Consider the following 21,401-nt stretch of genomic DNA (forward strand, 5'->3'; position numbering starts at 1 on the left):
TGTCCCAAATCAGAGCCCGGAAGCCCTCAGCCCTCTGCTTTTCATGTTCCGGTTGCCTTGGCGAGTCCACCCTTTGCTTTCTCACATGGATTTTGGAACCGCTTGTCCTTTGGGCCCCCATGGCTTCCATCTGGAGCCCTGCAGTGGCCTCCAGGAGTCTCCTGGCTCTGTCTGACCTTCCCCCAACATGGGGTTTTGTTCCAAAACTTTTGTTGATTTCTGTTCATTTCACTATATGAAAGGGAATTGTCTTTTTCCATAGACCTGCTAGGATTCGTCAATCATTAAAACGTCCTGGTTATTAAAATGAGCAAGGCATTTTATTTTTCTTCATACTTTGGTCATAATATTATGCATGTAATTGTTTTCTCCTAAATCCAATTTTGATTTCTTACAAGGGCTAATGAGAGTTATCATGCTTGTTTGCTCCAAATTGTGTTTCTGCTAAAAATGTGAAACATTAGCTCTAAGCCACAGGGGTTGACTTGGGCCACCAGGTCGAAGATGAAAGCGTCCACAGGCCACAAGGCCGCTTTGTGCTCCTGGCCACTGCCCCAGGTGGCCAGAGTGAGGCTGAAGGTGCCCTGTCCTGGCCTGCCTGACCTCATCAATCCTCTCCACCATCCCCACTGGCAACCCTGGCTCCTCTGGCTCACCAAGTGGAGGGACAGAGGGGGCAAGGTCACCAAATGAGTGACAGCCATTGAAATTAATGCAAAAACCACAATTACTTTTGCACCAACCTAATAAAATGTTCTGGTGCTTAAATTGGGAAATGCTGCCAATTCCCGGATGTACTTTCCCCCGCCCCCTTCATTTTAGTTTTTCTCAAATTGGGGTTCAGCTAGGGTGATCAACCCTTCCGGTTTGCCCTGGAATTCCTTGGTTTTAGCCCTGAAGGTCCTGCCACCCAGGAACCCCCCTGGGTCTTGGGCCCATCTGGGATGGTCGGCCGCCCTGGCTACAGCTTATGGCCCGTTCCGGGTAGTTTTCTGTTTTTCTTCCAACAAGCTATTATGAAACCGATGATACATTTCATAACTGGTGGAGTCTGAAAACCCGGGAACGGAGCCCAATTCCCCTGCGGGAGAGCCACATGTTCATTAAAGGCCTCCAGGAATTCTAATCTTTCCTGAGCACGGGCCACTTTCAGGGCCATCTATTAACCCCTGCAGAGCCATGCTCCGTGGGAGCCACCCTGAGAAAGGCTGCTCAGCGACGGGACGTTTGTGGAAAGAGCCCAGGGAGTGCAGGAATGCATCCCTGTCACAAAGAGCCGCACCCTGGGCCTTGCTGCCCTCTGGAGAGATCAGGTGCCTAGCAACAGGAATTAGCTAGTGAGGGGGAGGGAGGACTGCTGTGTAACTTAAAAGCCAACGAATCTGACCATCTAGCAACAGGAATCAGCTAGTGAGGGGGAGGGAGGACTGCTGTGTAACTTAAAAGCAAACGAATCTCACCATCTAGCTTCTGATCTCTGATGGGAGATGGCGTTCATTCCTTCACTGAACACGGACCTGTGGGGTGCCCAGCATGGGATGGCGCTCCCTGGCTCCTGTCCTCACGGGGCTTCCAGTCTACAAGTAAGCAAACACATCAAACAATTCTGAAAAGTGACAGGTGCTGGGATGGGCCAAGGAGGGTGCGGAAGGGGCTTTCTACTCTGTCTAGGAAGGTGGTGGGGACATTTCTGAGCAGGGGAATTGCAGTGGAGACCTGAAGGATGACAGGCTGTCAGCCTGGACAGGGAGGTTTAGTGACGGTAGTAGACAGAGTCTGTCTGGTGGAGGGGCTTGTTGCAGCCGAGGCCCAGGACAGCAAAGAGGTCAGTGGGTGCTCTCAAAGAACTGAGAGGGGTCCATGTACCTGGAGGGGAGGGGAGGGAAGGGGACGTGGCGAGAGAAGCTTATGTGGGACCTGATCTCATTAGGGAACCAGGAAGGTAGGAAAGCCACGGCGATACTGTTTTAAAATCAATTCCCATTCCTTGCCAGTCACGACTCACGGTCGTCAGATGCTTATGGCTAAGGAAGGAGTTCAGTAATGCCTGCAATGGCAAACTCCCAGGACAGCAGACGTCCAGATGTCCTGACACCTCATGACCATGCATGCTTTTAAGATAGCTATAGTCATGCTTTGATGTACTTACGCACTAAAGTGTCAAGGATAACTTTCTTTAAATCCACAAAGTGCTACATTTTGTCCCACTGTCAATCCAACTGCACGTAGACATAACTTAGTTTAGCTTTTACATAGATAAGACCCCCATATAAAAAGATTTTAAAACAAAGACGGCACAATCCTCCTCTTGCTTTCTGAGGACACCCTACTCTGTATCTGAGCAACTTTCAGTAAACTCTGCCTTCTCCATGAACTCTGCAACTTGCTCTGAATTCCTTCCTGCTGGAGATCCAAGAACCCTGTCTTGGGGTCTGGACTGGGACCACTTTTTCTGGCAATGATCTGAATTGTGCTTTGGAACATTGTTTGGGCTGCGTGGGTAGGGTGGGCCATGAGGGCAGAGTGGCGGTGGGAGCCAGTGTCCCGGGCTGGAGGTGATGGCCGCCTGGTCCAGTGGGATTGGAGGGACGAGAGGGGATTCCAGATGGAACTCCAGGGTAACCAAAGCAGAGTGGAGGCAAGGGTAACACCTGCATTTCTGTCCAGAGTCAGGGATTGTGGAGCCTGGGGACATAAGGAGGATGTGTGGGGAGGACAGTGGTGTAATTTCTAGTGGCGTGAAAATGCAACTCTCCACTGTGAAACTTCACAGGGGCTGAGGAATGCAAGGCGGGGTGGGGCAGGCCTTGGCGGGGGTGACAGTGTGACATTCCAGCACCGCCCATGGTTGTTCTGAGCTGCTCCTGGGTGGGACGCGGAGTGGGAGATCATGGGCTTAGCTTGCAGCTTAATGAGTTCTGTGATTTGCAAAGTGGGAGAGGCATTGAGTGAGCCAGGCTGTTGGTCTACAGCTAAATGAGGGAAGTGAATTTCAGTCCTCCCCCAGGGGCCAGCGGGAGGGGGTTGCTGGGACATGGAGAGAAGGGAGGAAGGAGGGGGCAGGTGGGAGAACTGGGAAGAGATTCAACACCTGAGAGCTCCACAGCCCCAGGGACCCCCATGTGACTTGCCATGGGCTCCCACATCTGACGGCCGGCTGGCCTGCTGTGCTCCCAAGCCCTCTGCAGGACCTGGAGGACAAAGGGGCAAATCACCTCATTTGCATTGGGGCAGGGGCAGCAAAGAGCCCAGTGGTGAGATGCAGAGGCCAGGTCCCCAGCAAGGGCAGAGAGAGCACCAGAGATGAGATGCCGTGTAAGACGCGGCCCTGTCTCCACCAGCGAACCCCGGGAGATGCTGCAGCGACCCTTTGCGTGTATTCCTGAACCGAAAGCCTGGTGCTGAATTGACTTTGGAGGAATGGTGGTTTCCCTGGGGCAGGACTCGGCAGAAACTTTTCCCTGACTCTGCCCTCCACGGCTGAGTTCTCAGTCTGATTGTGCATCACATTGACCTGACACAGGGGACCCCGGCTGGAAGGGCATCTCTCTGGGTGCTGCTGGGTTGAGGGCGGCGGGGTCATCCCTGCTCAGCCTGGAGCAGGTTGGCTGACCTCTCAGATGTGTGGTTTACTTTGGAACGGAGCTCTTACCTCCCGCCCTGGGCTGGCACTGGCAGGTGCCCCATGAACCCCAACTGCAGGTGCTGCCGAGCTAGGGCCCTGGGTGGCCCAGGGGTGACTCAGGCTTGGTCTGCTGGGGAGTCCTTGCCTTTGGCACACACTCCTTTGAGTTAATTTTTCTTCCCCTCAGAGGAAAGGAGATGAAGTGCCTGTTGGTAGACTGGCCCCGACTCACTATGGCTTTGTTTGGCTTTAGCTATGACAAATGCCAAAGATGAAAGGCTTGATGAATATTATTCCAGAGGATAGTATCAAATGAACCATCATTGCTGTCAAATTATGTTTAAATATGCTCTGTTTACAAAATCAATTATGCCATACACAAAGTAAATAATGTCCCGAGTGGGCAAAGCTAAAAGTAATTATCCAATCAATTATTAATAAAAATTCTTCAAGTACAGAATCCCTAAATATGGCCCCTTGGATGCTAACAATAAGGTCTCATGTTTATAAAGCACTATACGTATGTGTGTATATATATGCACACATATATATACATACATATATAGTGTATGTGTATATATATGTAACGCGATATATACATACACCATAATGCGGTGTGTATATATACACATCGCAGGTGTATATATATAGTGTGTGTATATATATAGTGTGTGTGTGTATATATTATTAGCAGTGTTATATATATACCGCAGTATATATATAGTGTGTGTATATATAGCATACATGTTGTGGAGGCTGCAGGAGTCAAGATTGCAATCCACCACCACATTCCAGCCTGGTGACAGAGGAATCCTGTCTCAAACCACAACAACAGCAAACAAGACAATGAAATGACAAATGCTTATCTGTCAAAGGTCTTGTATCCAGAATATACAAAGAACACCAAAACTCAGCAGTAAGAAACTATACCTGTGTGTGTGTGTGTATATATATATTCCTGTGGGGGTCGGGATCCCATGTGTGTGTGTATATTATTATCTCTGGGGGTCAGGGACCTGTGTGTGTATATATATATATTCCTGGGGGGTCGTATCCCGTGGTGTGTGTGTATATATATATTCCTGGGGGTCGGGGAGCTGTGTGTGTGTGTATATATATAGTGTGTGTATATATATACGTGTGTGTGTGTATATATATATTCCTGGGGTCGGGGTCTCTGTGTGTGTGTGTGTATATATATATTCCTGGGGGTCGGGACCTGTGTGTGTGTGTGTATATATATAGTGTGTGTGTATATATATATCGTGTGTGTGTATATATATATTCCTGGGGGTTGGGGAGAGGGTGTCAGGTACTGCGCTCTCTCCTTACTTCACAGGGAGGCTTTCAGAATTGCCATTGGAATCCAAGGTGGGCTTCAGGGACTATGGCTCACATCTCTGTCTTTATGTAACTCTTCTCAGGCAATTGTCAAGATCAGATGAAAGAGGGTCTTTTTCCTTAAGCCACAAAGCATGGTGTGCTTACAGAGCTTTTCTGATATGAGGTGTATCCTGCCTGCCATCCAAACTTCTGCAACACAGAGAATGTGGGAATTTTACAGCTACTGTTTATTGGGCACTTACTTTGAGACTTTAATGCTAAGGACATTTGTATTGTTAACATGTGGTGTGGCCATCACTGCCACAATGCCACACAGGCTGTTCAATACAGAAAGACGGGCCACCACCACACTAAGCTGCCACAGGCTACTAATACAGAAAGACGGGCCGCCGCATCACCACACTAAGCGCACAGGCTGTTCAATACAGAAAGGAAGGCCCTCTGTGCCATGGTGCAGAACAACTAGATACCTAGATGCAAGAAAAAGAAGACTCTCCACCCAGTCCTTGCACAATAAACAAAAATAAATAAACAATAAATAAAAACAAACAAACCTAACCAGCACTGTCGTGAAACCTACGCTGTAAAAGCTTCCTGGAGAACGTACGAGATGATTTTTATAAGCTTGGGTTAGGCAAGGGATCTTAGAGGTGACGCGAAACAAAACACTCCTTGATGGGATTTTGTCAAAATTAAAAGTTTTGTTCTTCAAAATACATTTCTAAGCTGCACGGTGGCTCATACCTGTAATCCCAGCACTTTGGGAGGCTGAGGCGGGCAGATCACTTGAGGTCAGGAGTTCGAGACCAGCCTGACCAACATGCCAAACCCCTGTCTACTAACATTATAAAAATCAGCCAGGCTTGTTGGTGGGCGCCTGTAGTTCCAGCTACTCTGGAGGCTGAGGCAGGAGAATTGCTGAACCTGGGAGGCGGAGGTTGCAGTGAGCTGAGATTGAGCCATTGCACTCCAGCCTGGGCAACAGAGGAAGACCCTGTCTCAAACCACAACAACAGCAAACAAAACAATGAAATGACAAATGCTTATCTGTCTAAGGACTTCTGTCCAGAATATACAAAGAACACCAAAACTCGACAGTAAGAAAACAAAAGCCCCATTTTAAAACTGGGCGAGAAATTTGGACAGACCCTTCACTAAAGCGAATGTGCAGATGGTAAATCAGCACATAAAAAAAATGCTGTGCGTCATTAGTCATCAGGAAAATGCAAATAACGGCTGCGTGAAAACATCACGTCACACCTACTGAAAAGGCTAAAAAGGACATAAAACAACACCCACAGACAATGCGGCCCACCCCAGGCCGGCACTGGCAGGTGCCTCATGAACCCCAACTGCAGGTGCTGCCGAGCTGGGCCCTGGGTGGCCCAGGTGTGACTGTCGGAACCTGGCTATCGAAACTCTCACATCACTGGTGGGAATGTAATATGGTGCGGCAGCCAAGGCGGAAAAGCAGTGTGGGGGTTTCTCACACAGTTAAACACACTCTTGCCCAATGATCCAGCAATGGCTCTACTGGGCGTTCACCCAAGGGAAATGAAAACTCATGTTCACACAAAGACCTCCCTGCGAATGTTCCTAGTAACTTTATTGATAATTGCCCCAATGTGGAGACCATCCAGATATCCACCAACTGGCGAATGGATGAAGAAACTGGGATACCTTCCTGCAACGGGAAACGTTCCAGGAACAAATTGCAGGAATAATCCCCACGGGCCTTATTCTAAGGGCAAAGAGCTGGGTTCAGAAGGCTGAGTGCTGCATGATTCTGTTTCCATCACATTCTAGAAAAGGCAGCACTCCAGGTAGGGGAACAGATGAGTGGCTTCCAGGGGCTGCGATGGGGGACACAGGAGTGGAGTTTTGGGGATCATGGGCCTGGTCTCTTGATTGTGTTGTTGGTTACATGACTTTATGCACTTGCCCAAACTTATAGAGCCACACGCCAAATAGTATTTTTTACTGTAGTTTCAAACAAACAAGCAAACAAACAAACAACAGATGAACAGACAACAAACCAACAAGCCTCCAGCTAGGCAGTGTGGATTCTGCTCCCATCTCTGTCGGATCTCCGTGGCCCTCTCAGGCCCTGAGTCAGTGGGTTTGCCCTTGGAGTGCTGGGGTCTTCCTTACATTTGGGGTGAAGCAGAGTGGCGGGGGGCGGTGTGGTGGGGGAAGCAGGCAGCATCTCAGAGCCACTTGTCCGGCATCCTTCGGCCTCCGGCGGCCTCTGGTTTGCCCAGGACCATGGCACGAAGCACGTCTGTTCCTGCCTTTCGTGCACACGCTGTTTGCAGGTCAGTCTCCCCCGCAGGACTGGGAGCAGCTCTCCTCTCAGCAGGAGTCTCTGTCACCTGGAACTCCAATGCCTCATGAAATCCGGGCAGTGTGGGGAATGAATGGTCTAGGACTTTTCTCCTGTACGACACTTTCCTTTTGCTTTCCTCACATTTCCAGGGACACTGTAAGGTAGACGCAGCCTATGCTTTAATTCTGGTCCCAGGAACAGATGTCCCCTGGTGCTGGACACCTCATGCTGGAGGCTGGTGGGTGTTGGCATTCAGACCAACCGGCCATGATCATTTCGCATCATGCGACAGGGGCTGGAGCTGCCGCCCGACTCACAGACGATGGCCTCGCGGGAGGGTGTTGCTGCCTCTGTCGTAGGCCCATCCTCACTGCAGTCTGGATGGTTTGATGTTCATTCGTCTGGAACGGTCTCAGAAAGAGAAAGGGGTGACTCCCTGGATCCTGGGGGCACAAAGCTGAAGTGAGTAAACAAAAGTGACTTTTGTAAGTGAAATTTATGCTGATGGTTTTTTTTTTTTTTGAGACGGAGCCTCACTCTGTCGCCTAGGCCAGAGTGCAGTGGCCGGATCTCAGCTCACTGCAAGCTCCGCCTCCCGGGTTCCCGCCATTCTCCTGCCTCAGCCTCCCGAGTAGCTGGGACTACAGGCGCCTGCCACCTTGCCCGGCTAGTTTTTTGCATTTTTTTTAGTAGAGACGGGGTTTCACCGTGTTAACCAGGATGGTCTCGATCTCCTGACCTCGTGATCTGCCCGTCTTGGCCTCCCAAAGTGCTGGGATTACAGGCTTGAGCCACCGCGCCCAGCCATGCTGATGGTTTTTAATCGCCCAATGTGGCAGCCTAGGATAACTCTGTTCCCAGGGATTTTGCCTGCACCATGGCGACCTTTCCCAGGTATCACTTGGCCTGCATTTTAATTGCTTTAAAAAGATCAAATCAATATTGTATACATGAAATGTGGCCATTCCCAAACCATACATCATTCAGACTTTTCCAAAGGTAAGGCCTTACATCTTTGGGATGGAGTCGAGTCGCTTGTTCTGCTTGTTGAAATCCGTGGGGTGGGGCCGTCAGGGCACTGGTGATGGTAGGTTGGCAGTGTGAGCCAGGAGGGGCAGCGTGCCACCACTGGACCGCTGTCCTGGTGGGCAGGTCCTAAGGGGCGTCGCTGAGAACAGCCTGGGGGCCGGGAAAGCACACGTTCTCAGATGCACCTGCAGAGAGAGTCCTCCTGCTCGGGAGTTACCCATGTGGGCCTCCTCCAGCCAGAGGGAGAGGCCCAGGGACTGCGTGTTCGCTGGTGAGAGAAGGGGTTGACAGAGTCTGCATCCGTGTCTCTACCCACATCTCATGTTGAAATGTCATCCCCAGTGTTGGAGGTGAGGCCTGGTGGGAGATGTTTGGGTCACGGGGGTGGGTCCCTCAGGCCTCGGTGCTGTTTTTACAACAGTGAGTGAGTTCTCTTGAGAGGTGGTGGTTTAAAGTGTGCAGCACCTCCCCCTTCTCTCTCTTGCTCCCGTTCTGGCCACGTGATGCACCTGCTTCCCCTTCACCTTCACCAGCACCGAAATCTTCCTGCAGCCTCCCCAGAAGCCAGGCAGATGCCAGCTTCCTGCATAGCCTGCAGAACGTGAGCCAATTAAACCTCTCTTCTTTATAAATTACCCAGTCTCAGGTATTCTTTACAGCAATTTGGGAACAGCCTAACAGGGGTTGTGGCTCAGATATGATAAACAAACTCACCTGTCCAAACCCAAATAATGGACTCAGAGACCCAGAGAACAGCGAAAGTGAGAATTTTAAACACGGTTTTGCAAGATCGGGTGTCTGGTGGGCAGGCACACCCAGCAGGGTTACAACAAGCCGTTTAACCCATTTAACTGCGCAGGTCCTGCCCCAGTTCCTCATAGGCTGAGTACTGTGGGGTCACAGTCTTCTCGGACTTCACCTATTGGTTGTTGGGTAGGGGCTGCAGGGTGCAGGTTCCTCTCCTGGTTCCTCATAGGCTGAGTACTGTGGGGGGGGTCACAGCCTTCCCGGACTTCACCTATTGGTTGTTGGGTAGGGGCTGTAGGGTGCAGGTCCCACCCCCGCTTCCTCATAGGCTGAGTACTGTCAGGGTGACAGTCTTCCTGGACTTCACCTATTGGTTGTTGGGTAGGGGTTGCAGGGTGCAGGTCCCGCCTCCAGTTCCTCATAGGCTGAGTACTGTCGGGGGTCACAGTCTTCCTGGACGTCGCCTATTGGTTGTTGGGTAGGGGGTGTAGGGTGCAGGTCCCTCCCCTGGTTCCTCATAGGCTGAGCACTGTGGGGGTCACAGTCTTCCTGGACGTCGCCTATTGGTTGTTGGGCAGGGGCTGCAGGTGTTTTCTTTGGGGTTGTCCTGCTGCATTTTGTTGCGGCCCACAATGCATTGCACTCCCAGTCAGCTCAGGGGCTCTTCCAGTATTTGACTTATGACCTAAGTAGCTGGGCAGGCTGATAAGAACAGACAAAACGAGATATTTTTAGGCCAGTAAACTTTCATCTTAGACTAAACCTCTTTGGTTCGGGTGAGGGCAACTAAGGGGTGGGGGGTGCCCAACAAGCAGGCGTTGGCTATCCAAGCAGGGGCCTAGTACATCCTGTTTCTTCTGTAGTTTGCTGACCTAAGCCGATTCAAGGCCCTTTGTCCTGGAAATGGACCACTGTATACATTATTTCCTTCATCAGAAACAGGAAGCCTGCACGGGGCCTCTGCGCGGCTCTTGCACGCATCCGTTCATTTCCTCCTTCTTTGCCTCAGCGCGTGTTCACCGAGGGCCCACTGTGAATGCAAGTGTGCGGTGCCCATCCCTCACCTCCCGCCTCGCATCCACGCTGGGGCGCCGTGCCGTGCCGCTGCTGCTGGGGAAGGGGCTCCGCGTTTTGGCCGTGGTGGCCCTGCCTGCAGGCTCTGTCACTCGGGTGCAGCAGGGAGACCGGGCCACAGTGGGGGCGGGGGATGGAGGTGACCCCTTCCTTCTGCCTGTTGCATCAGCATCACCTAGAGGTGGCTCCTCTCTGGCAGTGACTGGGACCCCATTTCTCCTGTACCTTTGGAGCCACCGACCAGCATAGTCCTGCCAAGACCCTCCCCTGCAGCCTGAATCTTACTCCTCGGGGATGCCTCTCTGAGCTCCTGGGTTCTGGGAACCCCAACTTCTCTCCTTTGTTTTCCGGTTGCTGGGGTAGAAGCTGCTTCCTGCAGTGTGTCTGTGTCTTCAGTCCTCTGACGCCGTTGAACCAATCCCCTGTGTTACATTCGCTCTGTTAGAATAGCTGGGGTGGCTTCTGCTCTCTGGACTGGGCCCTGAGACCCACGGTTTTAGGGATGCAACACTGAAGTCAGAGGGTAACAACACCATGGAGTGATAGGAGGAGAGACGTGGAGGCTCCAGGAAGGTGTGTGGGGAGGGTGGCACAGCCACCATCGAGAGGTGAGACCTGGCAGGTGGAGGTAAGTGAGGGCTTCCCTGCTTTCAGAATATTCTTTTAAAAGTATCTAAATCTTTTAAAAATGGAATGTATGATGTGTGCACGCAGTAACACACACCTGAACAGCATCAGAAGGCACGCGGTGAAAAGTGGAGACCGTACCTCATTCACATTCACGTGTCTGCCCTGGCCCCACTTCCTGCCTGAAACTCCAGACACATGTAAATATTTTTCTGTGTGTGTGCGTATCGTTTTAGCTCAGATGGGTAAATGGTAGTGTATTATTTATGTTGTTCTGCTCTTTGGTCTTTTAACTTACGAAATATTTAAAGTATATAAACATAAGAGAATAATGTACCAAACACCTACATGCCCCCGGCTGGGCGTCAGAAGTGGAGCCTGACCAGCGCCCCTGAAGTCCGCACAAAGCCCATCCTCCCCGCAGAGGAGCCCAGATTCTGAATTGGGCCCCCGTTATTCCCATGCACAGGTACAAACGCTGTAAATAATGTGCGTGTATTCATAAACAGCCTGGAGATTTGTTTAGCATTTTTCTGAAGTTTATATGCCCATCATCCTACAACTGGCTTCTTTTGCTCAGTGTCCACTCTGTTTCTGAGACCCATGCGTGCTGTCTGTGTCTCTCCGTGCCGGTGTTGCTCCTGAGACCCCTCTGTGGCTCTGCCTCACTGAATTCACTGGCTGTGTAGTGTTCCAGGGCAGGAAATGCACTGCTCGTGGTCCACGTCTCCTGTTGTAGACTCAGGTTGGTTATTTTTCACCCACTGCAAATTCTGCCTCCAGGATGTTGGGATGCCCGTGATCCCAGCTTCCATGAACAATTCACTTTTGCCAGAGGTTGCAGCTTTTCTTCTGGGAATCTCTGTAGAATGATTCTCACCTACACACAGACACGTGGTCTCATGGTGTTGTTTGTAAAGACAGCTGCTCTGGGCAGGAAGAGTTGAGATTTGTCCATGAGAAAGTGAATTCTGGTCTTTGTGGCTGGTGGGGCTCGGTGTCCTCTGAGGGACTCCAGGATGGGTCGAGAAAGAAGTGTGCCCGGTGGATGCGGGGCCGTTAGACCTGTGGCAGGAACAGGGGGGCCAGGTGGCCTGAAGCCCAGGCCCTCTCCCAAGAAGGGCTGATGTTGGAGAGACCCCGTGGGCTGGAGGAGGCCACGTGGGACCTGGGGAGGCATGAGGGCGTCTGCAGCTGTGAGCGGGAACGGAGCAGGATCGACCCCATGACAGCTGTGTTGGACATGGGACATTCTCTTCTCTAATCTTTTACTGTGAGTTGCTCTTTCTAAAAAAAGCTTTATGTTTTGTTAGCAAAATGTAAAAGTTAGGAGTCTAGTTGCTTTTTAAACATTTTATACTTGAAATTGACAGACAGCAAAATTGGACTTTTCTTTTTGGTGGATATGTCTTTGAATTTTGGCACCTGTGTAGATTCAGGATACAGCACAAACCTCCCTTCTTCAAAAAGCCTCAAAAAACCCAATTATCCTGTACTGAGCCTGTAACAGTCGCACTCTCCCTAGATCAAAAAACCCAACTTACCCCATACTGAGCCTGGGCACTGTACTGAGCCTCACGCGAGTGGCACCAAGCCTGCATGTTGTACTGAGCCTGCGCTGCACTGAGCCCGCGAGTGTATTGAGCTCATGCGGCTGTACTGAGCCTGCACAGTGTACCGAGCCTGCGTGCTGTACTGAGCCTCTGCGCAGTGTACTGAGCCTGCATACCCACTGAGCCTGTGCGCTGTACTGAGCCCTGCGCAGTGTACTGAGCCTGTGTGCCGTACTGAGCCTGCACAGTGTACTGAGCCCGCCCACCTGCATTGAGCCTGCGCTACTGTCCTGAGCCTGCATCGCTGTACTGAGCCTCGCCCTCGCCGCATTCTCCTGAGCCTGTGCGGCTGTACTGAGCCCAAGAGTGTAACTGAGCCTGTGTGTCAGACTGAGCCCGCGAGTGTGCCTCGGAGCCTGCATGCCGTGACTGGAGCCTGGGGCGCTGTACTGAGCCTCCGCGCAGTGTACTGAGCCTGTGTACTGCACTGAGCCTGGGCGCAGTGTACCTCGAGCCTGCCCACCGTACTGAGCCTGCGCGCGGTCCTGAGCCTGCCCACCGTACTGAGCCTGCACGCTGTACTGAACCTGTGCAGTGACACTCTTCTTGGACACCACCAAGGTATTTTCCACACCACAACCCAGACTTTTTGAGAATGTCACGTAAATGACGCCCTGCAGGGTCTCACTCCATGGGCCAGCTTCCAGGTCTATCTGAGGTGATGCGTGTGTCCACACAGGTTCCCCTTGATTGCCAATGGTGTCCTCATGCAGAGGCACCTCAGTTTGTCCATCCAATTACCTGGGGAGGACCTCTTCAAGGAGAACTACAAACCACTGCTCAATGAAATAAAAGAGGATACAAACAACTGGAAGAATATTCCAATGGTCATGCATAGGAAGAATCAATATACAGGAAAATGGACATACTCGCTCCAAAGTACCTATAGATTCAATACCATCCCATTGAGTTAAGTGAATGATTTTCTGCCAGAATTGGAAAACTACTTTAAAGTGCATATGGAACCAAAAAGAGCCTGCATTGCCAAGACAATCCTAAGCCAAAAGAACAAAGCTGGAGGCATCACATCACCTGGACTTCCAAACTATGCTACAAGGCTAAGAAAGTAACTAAAACAGCATGAATTGGTACAAAAACAGATATAGGACTCAATGGAACAGAACAGAGAGGCCTCAGGAAATAACACACACCACATATCTACAACCATCTGATCTTGACAAACCTGACAAAAACAATAAATGGGGAAAGGATTGCCCATTTAATAAATGGTGCTAAACTGGACAGCTATATGTAGAAAGCTGAAACTGGATCTCTCTTCTTTACACCTTTTATGGGCCAAAAAATTAATTCAAGATGGATTAAAGACTTAAAATGTTAGGACCTAAAAACCATAAAACCCTAGAAGAAAACGTAGGGCAATACCATCTCAGGACATAGGCATGGGCAAGGGACTTCATGACTAAACACCAAAAGCAACGAACAAAGCCAAACTTGACAAATGGGATCTAATTAAACTAAAGAGCTCCTGCACAGCAAAATAAACTACTGTCAGAGTGAACAGGCAACCTACAGAATGGGAGAAAATTTTGCAATTCACCCATCTGACAAAGGGCTAATATCCGTGAATCTACAAAAGAACTCAAACAAATTTGCAAGGAAAAACAAAACAATCCCATCAAAAGTGGGCAAAGGATTTGAACAGACAGTTCTCAAAAGAAGGCACATAAGGGCAGTCAACAGACACATGAAAAAATGCTCATCATCACTAGTCATCAGAGAAATACAGATCGAGAAACCACGATGAAATACCATCTCATGCCAGTGTTAGACTGGCAATCAGTAAAAAGTCAGGAAACAACGATGCCAGAGACATGGAGAAACAGGGAAACACTTTACGCTGTTGGTGAGAGTGTAAACTAGTTCAACCATAAAGACAGTGGCAATTCCTCGCGATCTAGAAATTAGAAATACCACTTGACTCAGCAATCACATTACTGGCATATATCCAAAGGATTGCAAATCATGCTACTATATAAAGACACATGTACGCATATGTTTATTGTGGCACTGTTCACAACAGCAAAAGACTCTGGAACTAACCCAAATGTCCATCAATGATAGACTGGATTAAGAAAATGTGGCACATATACACCATGGAATACCATAAGCCATAAAAGATGAGTTCGTTCCGTAGGACATGGACGAAGCTGGAACCATCATTCCCGGAGCAGACTATCGCACATAGAAAACCAAACAATCGCATGTTCTCACTCATAGGTGGGAATTGAACAATGAGAACACTTGGGACACAGGGTGGGGAATATCATACACTGGTTTCATTGAGGGTGGGGACCTGGGAGGGATAAAGCATTAGAGAAATACTCCCCAATGTAAATGATGAGTTGATAGGTGCAGCAAACCAACATGGCACATGTATATCTATGTATCAAACCTGAATGTTGTGCACACGTACTCTAGAACTTAAAGTAAAATTAAAAAAAAAATATGCCCCTGACTTCATCACTTCACCTCCACGTGCACTTCCCTACTCCTGTCCTGGTTACAGCTTAAATGCAACCACATATTCCTGGAGTAGGCAGAATTCAGCTACTGCTGTGGGAAATGCTTTTGTAGGTTATGCAGAAATGGAACGGAGGGACGTTTATTTGTTAGTAAGCGTAACTTGTGCCTGCAGAAGAAAAACAAGATGTGGGAAGAAGCCTCTGTCTTGGGGAGTCTGTCTCCTCCTGCTGCAGCTGAGGAAACCCACGGGCCTGGGAGCTCACGTGTCTGGCACGTGAATGGAGGGGAGAGGATGCCCTTCCCTCCCGTTCTGATGGAGGAGCAAGGGCAGGAGGGGGCGGTGCACATAGAGCATTGGGTCCTGGTCCTTAGAGCTGTGCTTCATAGAACATCGTGGATACCCAGTGAATAGAAGAAGGCAGCCACACCCGCATGCTTCAAGTTGGGCTGCCATGCTGGAAGGGCAACGAGATGTCTCCAGAACTTGCCCTGGAGGCCCAGCACAGGCTGGTGCCGGGAGCCCCTGCAGAGCCATCAGGAGAGGCTGCAGCGGAGCCCCCAGTGGGCTCAGCTTTCTGGTCAAGCTTCCACTGCGTCAGTGGACATTTTTATTTGGGAGCAACTTGGCTCACAAACTGGCCATCAGGGGATGTGCAAAGAAACATGTCTAAGAAAAGCCTCTGTGGCACCCGCTCAAAGAGACCGACGCTTTCTGTTTGCTTTAGGATCAGACCTATTTTTATTTACTTGAGGGGCCAGTCACCGGGGGAGAGGGCTGGAGCGCTGAACTGACTTGGCAGAGGAAGCCGTCCAGAGAGCTGGCAGCTCTGATGCATAGTTCATGTTTCTCCACTGATTAAAAAAAAATCCATACTAATATTAAAAATAGAACCAGAAAAGGACGTTAAATTCAGGGACTTCATTAGTGGAATACATTGTTTAGTTATTTACCTTAAAGTAAACTATTTTTGGGACTATTTTCTATCATTTGGAGAACAGAATTTAGTCTTTCAGGGAACACATTCATACCTTCAGACATTTCAAAAAAGATGAGCTTCAAATGATTAAAGACTCAAGAGATCACAAGTTCCAACAGAATTGTTGAAAGTTACCCGCCAGTTCTGAGGACTCTGGGTCTCTGTCTCCCGAGTCAGAGTCACAGGCAGAGCCGGTGCTGGAGGAAACGTCCCACTGAAATATTCCCAGCAAGTACAAAGGGACGCGGCTGGCTCTCCGTACACGCTTCGGGGCTGCCTTGTAATAAGACTAGAGGGGAATCTCTGGCCCAAAGCGCTGGAATCTTTCATTGAGGGTTCCAGCCCCGTGTGCACACACACCAGTAACCTGAATTCTGATGTCTAGCACAGGGTGAAGAACACAGCTGTTTTCTAATGTTTGACATGCTGATGTAATCACAACGTCCACTGTTTGATTTTGTTTTTCTGGTGTCATTAACATTGTGTGTTTCTTTTCGCCCTGGAATGTGTCTGGAGAAACTGGATAAAATCCAGGGAGGCTGCCCTAGAGTGGCTTCAGCTCAACCGAGTAGGTCTGATCGACTGTGTCCCCTGAGCTTGTGGAACGGGACTGGAAACCTGGCACGTGGTCTGTGGGTGGGGTCTGATGGTGGAGGTGGTCTAGGAAAGGCAGGAAAGCTGCTGAAGGAAGAGGCAGAGGAGCAACAGGGGGAAAGTGAAGGCCCCAGATGCCATGTGCACTGCCTTAGTGTCTGGGGACACGGGGGTGAGGGGACGTCACTGTTGGCTCCCCTCCTCCTCTGCTCCTGAGGACAGGGGCCCTCAGCCACACAGCCCAGCCTGTCATCCCTGATCAAAGGCTCTGGCTCCCTGCTGGCCCGCAGGGTGATTCAAAGCAGCTCACTCCATCCCTCTGCAGGGCCCACGGGCACCACCTTCTTGTTCCTGCACCATCCACCCCCACAGCCCTGCAGCTCACTCTGCCCCGAGAGCTTCCTCCCCGTGACCCTGTGTGGCCTGAGGTTTCCTCCCCTGGGTGGTGAGCCCGTGGGACTGAGAACCGCTGCCCTCGCCCGTCAAGCAAGTGGGGCACCCAGTTCACATCCCTCGAGCCTCCCTAGGGTAATCCCCTTCCTCACCAGCCCCTTGAAGAGGACTTGGCTAAAACACAAGCTGCCTCCCACGTCGCCCTCTGAGCTCTGCCAGAGCCCTGGGCGGGAATACCCTACTCATGCTTCCTCCTCAGGAGGTCCTCACTGGCCTCTCGGGGCTTCCTCTGGCCTGCACAGGTCTCTGGGGCACACACTCGCTTCCTGGGCAGTCCTTCGGGTGCAAATGACAGATGGCACCTGTGGGCCGTGTGCCCCCCACTGCTAGCAGAGGAGCCTCCCAGGCAGCCACCAGTCTGGCCACTGTCCACCCGTGGCCCGAGGGTTCTCTCCCCACCCATGGCTCCCCTCTTCACCCTGGAGGCTGAGCTGTCTGGGCTAAAGCCACCACAGGCAAGACCTCAGTGGCCCTGTTGGGCTCAGTAGGGAGAAAGGGAGCTGAGCGACGCGGGGCTTGACTCCTTCAGCTCCTGCCCTGCCCAGCAGCGCAGGTGGCTCCCTATCTGGGGGCTGCGTCTCCTGAGGGGGTGCAGGCAGACTCCCTATCTGGGGGCCGCGCCTCCCGAGGGGTGCAGGCAGACTCCTATCTGGGGCTGGGCCCCGAGGGGGTGCAGGCAGACTCCCTATCTGGGGGCTGCGTCTCCTGAGGGGGTGCAGGCAGACTCCCTATCTGGGGGCTGCTGTCTCCTGAGGGGGTGCAGGCAGACTCCCTATCTGGGGCTGCCTCCCGGGAGGGGGGGTGCAGGCAGACTCCCCTATCTGGGGCTGCCTCCCGAGGGGGGTGCAGGCAGACCCCTATCTGGGGCCAAGTGCTCCTGAGGGGGTGCAGGCAGCCTCCCTATCTGGGGGCTGCGTCTCCTGAGGGGGTGCAGACTCCCTCGGCCTGGGCTGCCTCCTGGGAGGGGTGCAGGCAGACTCGCTATCTGGCAATTCCCCTGGGCTCCACGTGCTGCTGGCTCTCCACCTCATGCTGATAGAGCTACTGGCCAGCCTCCAGGCACTGCTTGGCCTCTTCGGCCCTGGGGCCCCACCCGCTGCCCCACTCTCACCTGCACAGAGTAGTCTCTGGATCACTATTTATTGGCTGTGTTCATTTGCCTCAGACTGAAGCCTGATCTTCCCTTCTGGCTGGGCGTAAAGGGAGGATATATGAGGGTTGATTTGGAGGAGGCCCGAGCTCAGTCCTCTCATCAAGGGAAATGGAGATTAGTACTTCAAATAAGCTTGGAAGCCTGGGTGAGGAAGGCCCATTTCTGTGTGGATTTGAGCTTGCAGATCCATGTTGCCGGCCCCTTGTTCCCGGGAAGACCTGGCTGGGGTCTGCGGGCTCTGCGTGGCTGCTCCAGCCTCCTCTCCAGTGCCCGGCTGCTGTGCCTCTGGCCATGATGGACCCTTTGTCATTTCTTGCCACTTCTGGGCCCTGCACCTGCAGGCAGTCCTGAGCTGGAAGAATTTTTCTAGATCCCTATCTCCCCTTCTCTGACCAAGGCCTGCTGGTTTCTCCTGATGACTCCGGCTGCTCTGGCTCTGGGAAGGGTGACCTCGTCCCTGCTGACTGTCTGTGGGGATGGCTGTGTCCCTCGTAGCGCAGACTTTCCTCCATCGTGAATTTCTTTGGGCTTCACACCCTAGCATCTGGTCTCCTCTCTGCAGGAGGCCTCGAGGGCAGGGGCCGTGTTCCTTTCATCCTGAGTCCTGGCCCCAGTCCCTGCACCCTCTGCTGCCTGGCAAAGGGGCTTCCTGGACGCTGGAGATGGGCGTGGTAGGGCGCACACGCTCCTGTGCATACCATCGCCACTCTTCTGTCTGTCTCCAGCAAAATACTGGACACGTCTAAGGCCATAGAATGGTCCCATTCAACCCTTCCAGTCTGGCGAAAAGGACAACTTTGCAGACTCTTTTGGGAAGTCTTGCTCATGCAACATGACTTTCCACTCTGAAAGACGTCCTGAGAGGCCGCATGGAGAGCTGAGCACTCAACGGCCCTGCCGTGGGCGTTTCCGCTCGTGGACTGTCCAAGCGGTTACTCCCAACCTGACGACTTTACCCACATGAGTAGAGGTCAGAAATATTGATTGATTCTTGTTGAATTTTGAAATCTTTGTGACCTAGAGTTTCTTTTCTTAAGCTTTTTTATTTGAGACAGGATCTCGCTCTGTGCTCACTGCAGGTAGGAGACACCACTAGCTTGGCCCAGGGTATATGATGTGGGCTGGGGGTTTGCCTCTGACCCCTCCTGCAGTCTAACTCGCCATCCCTGAGGGGTGTGGGGCCGCTGGCTCGCTTTCTGAGCATCCATGTGCCCCACACTGCCCACGTCTCTAGCTTCTAGTACTGCTGCCGTGAAATTCATTTGGTTTCATATATCTGCATAAATAATTTAATTTAAATGACTTTCATCACTGAGACCTGCCTGTTACTGTGAAATTTACAAAGATTAATCTACCTCCTTAGAATATTGATCAGCATGGTAGAAATTTTTTTTTTAGACTTAACAGTGACATAATTGTGGCTAGGGAAAAATATCTAGTGAACTCTAAGCAAAATGGCCTCAGATAATTCCCAGGGTTCTGACTGCTAACATGAACCACTTAAAACGTGTCAGAAAGGAGACTTTTAAATCATGGAGTAAAGTGAAGGTACCAGCTGCCTTTTACTGCTGTAACAAATGATCACAAACTTAAAACAACACAAATTTATTCTTTTATAGTTCTGGGAGTCAGAAGTCTGAAGTGGGTCTCACTGGGCTAAAATCAAGGTATCGGCAGGGCTGGTTCCTTCCGGACGCTCCAGGGAGGATTAGTTTCCTCACTTTCTCTGGCTTCCACAGGCCACCCTGTGCCTTGGGTCACGGCCGCTCGCCACATCTTCAAGGCCAGCCTCTCTCCTGCCCTGACCCTCCTGCCTCTCTGCCATAAGGCCCCTTACAATGCCAAGGACCCATCCAGCAAGCCCAGGGGACTCTTCCTGTCTCAAACTTTAATCCCCTCTGTAAAGCCCTCTTTGCCCCATAAAATAACATATTCCTTCCTTTCAGGGTTGAGACATGGACACATTTTTTCGGGGCAGAGTTATCCTGAGGACCACAGGCTGGGTATTCAGATCCATCAGGAATCATCACTTTTGAGGCAGTCTCTGTCTCAAAAGAGACACGTAAATTCTTTTCCTGTGGGTGGAAAATGAGGCAGGTGGAAGGAATGTGGGGTGCACGCCTTCCTTGTGATGCCATCCAGCCCGGTTTCTTTAGAGAACATTTCTAATTAGGAACATATTTATTGAAATCTTTGCAACCTAGAGATTTTTGTTGTTATTGTTGTTGTTTTTTAAATTAATGGCATCCCCAGCCACCTGGATGGGACTGGAGACTATTATTCTAAGGTAAGTAACTCAGGAATGGAACACCAAACATCATGTGTTCTCACTCATAAGTGGGAGCTAAGCTATAAGGATGACACAGTGGACTTTGGGGACTCAGGGGGAGAGGGTGGGAAGGCGGTGGGAGGGGAAATACTACAAATTGGGTGCAGTGTGTACTGCTTGGGTGATGGGTGCACCAAAATCTCACAAATCACCACTAAAGAACTTACTCATGTAACCAAACACCACCTGTTCCCCAATAATTTAAAAAATTCTTAACCTTTTTTTTTTTGAGACAGTCTCCCTCTATCAGCCAGGCTGGAGTGCAGTGGCATGATTATGGCTCACTGCAGCCTGGACCTCCTGGGCTCAAGTGATCCTCCCTGCTCAGCTTCCGGAGTAGCTGGCTTACAGGTGTGAGCCACTGCACTGGACCCTTTTAAAAAACTTTTTATTTGGACATAATTGTAGGTTTACATGCAATTGTAAGAAATGATAGAGAGAGACCCTGTGAGCTCTCCACCCAGATCCCCCACGGAGCATCTTGCCGAACTCCAGTCCAGGGTCGCAACCCTTCACCCGGTTCCCCCACGGAGCATCTTGCCGAACTCCAGCCCAGGGTCACAGCCGGGAAGTTGGCTTGATGAAGTCCAGCGTGCTCATGTGATTTCACCAGTTTTATGTGCATCTGCACAATTTTATCACAAGTGCACAGTCCTGTAACCACCGCCACAGTCAGGAACACAGCAGTTCCACCACGCGGACCTGCCCCTCGCCCGTTACGACCGTAGCCACCCCCGCAGCACACCCAGCACAGTCCTTTGACGCAGGCTGCCTCTGGGGAAACCTGACTTGGGCCATGAGCGGAGGTAGCGCTGCCTGGCGGGCTGCGCCTGCAGAGCCTGGGGTCAGCTGTGATCGTTCTGCCCCTTGGCCTTGCACCCTCCATGGGGGACGTGTGGTCACAGCGGCTTTAACCCACGAACCCCTGCTGTGACGCCACGCGGCCTGAAAGAGAGAGTCGTGCCATGCGGAGACCCCGTGCAGGGGGCAGTGTAGAAACCTGGCGCACGTTCCATTGCAGAGGGG

The 21,401-nt window shown here is 51.2% G+C and overlaps 1 long non-coding RNA gene across 1 annotated transcript in view; it reads left to right on the plus strand.

Annotated features, from left to right (window-relative positions):
- Positions 1–8,645: 8,645 nt before the first annotated feature.
- LOC103887840 overlaps positions 8,646–21,401 on the plus strand; it is a 176,773-nt gene continuing 164,017 nt past the window's right edge. The window contains exon 1 of the long non-coding RNA XR_002524520.2: positions 8,646–10,773. This is a non-coding gene — a long non-coding RNA (uncharacterized LOC103887840). The remainder of the gene's footprint in view (positions 10,774–21,401) is intronic.

The sequence above is a fragment of the Papio anubis genome, chromosome 11 (assembly GCF_008728515.1).
Source record: "Papio anubis isolate 15944 chromosome 11, Panubis1.0, whole genome shotgun sequence".
NCBI lineage: Eukaryota > Metazoa > Chordata > Mammalia > Primates > Cercopithecidae > Papio > Papio anubis.